The sequence below is a fragment of the Sus scrofa genome, chromosome 1, assembly GCF_000003025.6.
Source record: "Sus scrofa isolate TJ Tabasco breed Duroc chromosome 1, Sscrofa11.1, whole genome shotgun sequence".
Taxonomy (NCBI): domain Eukaryota; kingdom Metazoa; phylum Chordata; class Mammalia; order Artiodactyla; family Suidae; genus Sus; species Sus scrofa.
In genome coordinates, this window is record NC_010443.5 from 136650246 (window position 1) to 136656510 (window position 6265).

The window sequence follows — 6265 nt, forward strand, 5'->3', positions numbered from 1 at the left end:
TACAGTGATTGCAGCAAAATTCTTATCCTTCTCTGCAAGAATCTTCTCCAGGAAGAAAGGACAAGCCATGCAAACACCCAGTGAGGTGAGGAATAAGAAAATATCAAACTCTGGTTTTTCCTCTGTTCTGTGATGCCACTCACCTTTGCAGCATGGGAGCAGAGTCCCAGACGCTCCCATTTGTGTCAACACACCCATTAGGTTTTCTAGGAAGTCTTCAATCAATTCCTTAGATTTCAAATATTGGGCTGGGAAAGCACTTTGTGAAGTCAGCAACTAAGGATTATATCCAATTAGGTATACCTGGAGATAGACTCAGGGCCAGATGCTGAACTGTTGAAGTGGCTGGAGTCACTCCTATTGTAAGATGTCTCTTAAAGTGAATGCTTCAAGGTGTTGTTTCAGACCTAGAGTCCACTGCCTCTTCTTTACACTTTCATCCTTTTTCAAAAAAACTAGAATTCATCCTCCCTTAATGAAGATTTCCAAATTGTTGAATGAATGCCAAGTGGGTTCTAACCATATGATCAAATTACTTTAGATGGCCTGAGAAAGAACTGTATAGGGACTGTGGGACTTTATCACAAAGGACCAGAACCTCAATTTGTACTTGATTCCTGAAAGTGAGCCCCAGTTCACTCAGTTTTTAGTTCAGAGGATGTAGGCTTTCCCTCTGACTCCTAGTCTGGCAGGTGGAATTGGGTGCTTTTGGCGATGAGGTCCGGTTTGCAGGTGATAGCATGCTGTGGGCAGGGAAGCAGGGTGCTATTTTTGGATTCTGCATGAGGGAGAGGTCACATCTGGGAACTGAGGTTTATAGTTCAGTATGGCCTATCCACTCTTAGAATTCAAATGCACATGAGATTGCAGAGGAGCCTGGAAATTACATCACCATACCTGTCCTAGCTCCAATAAAAACCTGAGGAAGGTCACCAGATGGCAGCCTTTAAATTGAGATCACTTGATATATGTAGATAGCACTGGGGGATATTTAAACATGAGATTTAAAGGGTAAAGAATATTCCAGTTCTGGGGTTCCCTTGTGGTGCAGTGGGTTAAGGATCCAGTGTATAGTCATTGCAGTGACTCAGGTTGCTGCTGTGGTGTGACTTTGATCCTGGTCAGGGAACTTCCACATGCCACAGGCCCAGCCAAAAAAAAAAAAAAGAATTCCGTTGTGGCTCAGCAGTAACCAATCCGACTAGAATCCATGAGGACACAGGTTTGATCCCTGGCCTTGGTCAGTGGGTTAATGATACCACATTGCTGTGGCTGTAGTGTAGGCCGGCAGCTGCAGCTCCAACTCAACTCCTAGCCTGGAAACTTCTATATGCCATGGGTATGGCCCTAAAAAAGAGGAAAAAAAATTAAAAAAAAAGAATATTCCAGTTCTACCATTTTCTAAAGTGCTATATCTGATATCATTTGATTCTCATAACTTCGTGAGTTAGGGAGGTGACCACACTCAGCAGATTGAAAGATCAAGGTTCTAAAAGGTGACTTGCCTAAAATCACTTGTCGTGTTAGGAACCCAGACTCACAATGCCTACCTAGTCTAGCGCTTTTTAACATTTTTACTAGCTTATTTTTGCCACATAGTCAGATCTGTTTTAGTCTCCAAGGGTCCCTGGATTAGAATGAAATTGTGGCTTCTGCGTTTTGCTTTATTTGATCCTATTAAAGATTCTCTTTATCATATGGACAGAAACGCGCACACACACACAGAAGTTAAGTTTATTGAATCTTTAGAAAACAAAGTCCTTTATCATACCCTGGAACACCCTGGGGGCTGTTTGCCAATGTTACCTGGGCGGCTGCATGGGTGTAAGTCAGGATCCTGGGCTTAGCGAACCTCCACACTTGGCTGAATGCTACGCTCTCACAGTTTTGAAATTCTTGAAAATTTGTGAATAAGGTACCCTATATTTTCATTTTGCACTGGGCCTGTAAATTATGTGTCTGGTCATGCTCCTACCCAGTCATGCCCTCCTCCTTCAACGGAACCATTATCCTAACTTTTTTTTTTTTTTTTTTTTTTGGTCTTTTTGTCTTTTCTAGGGCCACTCCTGCAGCACATAGAGATTCCCAGGCTAGGGGTCTAATTGGAGCTGTAGCCACCAGCCTACACCAGAGCCACAGCAACACCAATTGGAGCCACATCTGCAACCTACACCACAGCTCAAGGCAATGCCGGATCCTTAACCCATTAAGCAAGGCCAGGGATCGAACCCACAACCTCATGGTTCCTCGTTGGATTTGTTGACCACTGTGCCACGACAGGAACTCCACCATTATCTTAACTTTGATAGCGTAACTCCTCTCTATAGTTTTTTTACCACAGTATGCATATATAAACATTATGGTTTATTTTACTTGCTTTTGAATTTATATAAATGTAATAGTATGGCCTATTATTTTTTATGTATGGCTTCTTTCAGTCAACCTCATTTATAGGTCTTATCCACGTCATTATTTGTAGCTGTGGTTCATTCAGTCTCATTGCTATATAATATCCTAGTATATTTCACAATTTTTGATTTATTCTATTTGTGATGGAAGTTGAGCTGTTTCCAGTTTTGGCTATGATGAATAAGGCTGCTCTAAACATTGCTGTGGGTGTATCTTCATACAAAAGTACATTTGCGTCTGTTGAGCATTTACCTAAGATGAAATTCCTAGGTCAGAAAGTATGTTTGCTCAGCTGTGGCAGGTAATGCCAAACTTTTTCTAAAGTAATTGTCTCAATTTACATTCTTTCCAACATATAAGAGAATTTCCTTCTGCAACATCATCAGCAGTGGGTATTGTCTGTCTTTTTAATTTCAACCATTCTGGTGACTGTGTTAAATCACAGCGATAGGAGCTCAATGTGATTTTAATTTGGACTTCCTAATCAGTAATGAGGTTTAGTATCTTTTCAAAAATGTATGCCAATTTAGATATCCTGTTTTGTCTAGTTTCCTGCTGATTCTTTAATTGTATCATTTCGGATCTTTTCACATGAATTTATTACAGGCAGTCATTACGTATTCTGGATGGGAGTCTTTTATCAGCAAAAATATACTTCACATATCTTCTCCCAGTCTCTGCCTTAAAGATACTGAAATCGTGGGTCAAATCCATTTCACCTGCCTTCGCTAATCAAGGTAATTTTAAAGACTTGCATGTCCTCCAAGAAGCACTTAGCCTAAGTAAGATGTTTGCCTGCATTATTTTCTAGGAACTTGGAGTCTCTGCTGCATCTAGTTCTAGCTTAGCTAGTTAAGACTGGATGGGGCCAGCCACCCTCCAAATGGGCATGGCCTGTTTGTAGTGTCTGCTTGGTGACCTTTTGCACGTGTAGATGCCTGTAGCTTAGTTACACGTGGGCAGAATGGATAATTATCACACCTTTTTCTAATCACCTTTCCCCAAACTCCCCCTGCTTCAGATTGCTCTGCTTCCTTATTGGTTATCCCATAAATACCCCAGCACCTTGCCTTTGGGGAAGTAGATTTGAGATGTTTTCCTGTTTCCTCACTTGATGGCTTTGCTAACAATCCCTCTCTTTGTTGGGAACCTCTGTGCCTCAGCATTTTGGCTTGCTATGCATCAGGAAAGATGAACCTGGTTCAGTAAAAAATTTGGCAAGTCGCCAGGAGGTAGTCCAGATGGACATTTTGCCTGTTGTCTGTCAGCTCTTTGCCCATATGGTGAGTCTATGGATGAGTCTAAGAAAACCATCTGATCTGTTCCAGGGACTGTCCCCTGGATTTTCCCAGTGAGTTGGCTCTGGCCTTGGGTGCTTAGTTTCATTTTGCAGCAGAGATATGGTTTTTAGGTTTCTGGGTTTGGAAGATGCCTTAAGGTGAGTTAACTTTGGTTTTTAAAAACAAACAATCCATACCTGAGCCTAGATTGTCTTTTCAGTCCTAATCAGTTTGTGTGTTGGAGGCCCACTTGGTGGGATTTTTGGCAGACTATATTAAAGGTTACTTATGAGGTACTTTATACCTGGGTTAAAGGCCTGGGGCTGTGGTTTTTGCTTTATTTATTTATTTATTTTTGGTCTTGTTTGTCCATGTCTCCGTATGTCTGATTATATTAATTGTTAAGAATTGGCTATTGGGGATATAGCTTCTTAGAGCCTGGAGCAAGGACCCTTAGAAAGATTTCAGAGCTGTGACCACCCGGAAGCAAACCCCTTCAAATCGGGAAATGTTCATTTAATTCCCCCTTGCAGCCCTATAGGCTGCATTTTCCAAAATTGGGTGACTTTTAGTTAAGAAACTATGAAAATAAAGAGATCGTATTTTTTTTTTTTAATCACCACATGGTCACAGTATCATTTAGACTCTTGAGCAATATGGCCTGAGTATGTACCCTTAAATTACAATACCATTTTGCAACTAGGTGTATTTTGTAAATGAGAAGAAAAATGGGATGAAATAGTATATGAACAGTCTTTTATGTTATTAGAATAAGTCTATATTGCTTGAGTTGTGATTCTTAAGTTATTCTAGTGACTTTACAGATTAAAATTTGGAGGCAAATTTTCCTTAGCAGGATATCAAGTACCAATATTTTCAAATGTTGATATGTTGTTATAAGTCCCACTAATTTACTCTTTAATATAATGTACACTATATATTCAAATTTTCAATTTTTCACAGCACATTAACAAAATTACTAGGAAAACTGGACTACCATGAATACAGATGTTACCAAGTGCACAAAATTCTGGCAAGGAGAGCCAAGATCAAGGAGTGGTGTGCTTTAGGAAACAGTTCTACCAAAAACAAATTGGGAAGAGAAGTAATTTAAAGTATTCAAGATGTTAAATGCACAACTGACTCCAAATTGCTGTTTAGTATGCTTTGTACTATGGAATATAAAAGCTACCCCATCTATGGAATGTTAAGCTAACAACCAAGACAATCAAAGCTTCCCATATTCAATATCCCACTATTTTCTGGTTGTACCAAAAAATAAACAACCAGCAAATGATTTCACCTCTTTAAAAAAGCATTTTACACTTAAAAAAATGGGATGAGGTGCGATACCTTCCTTCTTAAAAATGTTTCTAGAGTTACTAAAAAACTTGCATTTGCAAAATAGTTGATAAAAATATCCCTCTGGATTGTACAAGAAGGGAGACAGGGACCACTGACAGGACAGGGCGTGTGGTGTTAATCAGACTTGGCTTCTTTCTCTCCTACTTCATCAAAGGCTGGGTTCTCGTTTTTAGTTTCTCTGTTTTCTGCAAGCAAATCTTTAGTCTCTTGGTTAGTCACTTCGACCTGTTTTTTTCCCTTTGGTCCTCTTTTCCCTTCTGTTTGCACTTTTTTGCCTTAAGATTTATCCTTTCCTGCCACCTTTTTTGGCTTCGTTTCCACTTTGGCAGGAGCAGGTTTAGCTGACAACCTCGCCTATCTCCTCTTGGGCCCCTCCGTCCCCGCCCCCTTGGCGGAGATGACTTGCCTTTTGGGCAGCTTGGCGCGGGGAGGGCGCATGCCCAGTGCCTGTGGGCCACAGCTCGCCAAGAGCTTTGTCAAAGCTGGGCTCCCTGGCCGCTGCCACTCCTCCCACCTCCTGAGCTATGGGACCTGCAGAGGGGGTGGTGGGAGAACCGGATGGAACCAGATTTGGGAGCCTGACCCCTCTCTGGGAGTTTTTCATTTTGTTGAGGGCTTCCTTTACTGTACAAAAATTTTAAGTTTAATTAGGTCTAATTAGGTAATTAGAAAAGAGCTGATAGCTTTTTGGATTTCCCTTGCAAATGATTCCTATTCTCTTGCTGCCATTAGGATCCTCTAGCCTTAAGTCTTGCTATTTATAATATGTCTTGTATGGGTCTGATAGGGTTCGTTTTGTTTGAAACTCTCTGCTTCCTGTACCTGGATATTTGTTTCCTTCTTTGGATTTGGAAAGGTTTTAAGCCATAATTTCTTCAAATATATTGTCGATCCCCTTCTCTCTTCTTCTGGAACTCCAATTATCTGTAGGTTGACACATTTTATATTCTCCTGTAAAACTCTTATGTTGGTTTTTTCTCATTTGCCTGTCTGATGTTCTGATTAGGCAATTTCCGTTTTACTATCTTCCTAATCACTCATATATTCTTTTATATCATTTAGTCAGCTATTCATGGCTTCTAGATGGCTTTTTATCTCAAATTGAATTATCTATTTTTGATTGGGCCTACTTCATAATTTCTAGTTCCTTGTTAAAATGGTCTTTGTTTATTTCTATACTCTGTTTTAATTCAGTTGGCATTTTTATTACC

General features: G+C 40.3%; 1 pseudogene; it reads right to left on the reverse strand.

Moving 5' to 3' along the window:
* On the reverse strand, positions 4968 to 5513 carry LOC110256994 (annotated as a pseudogene).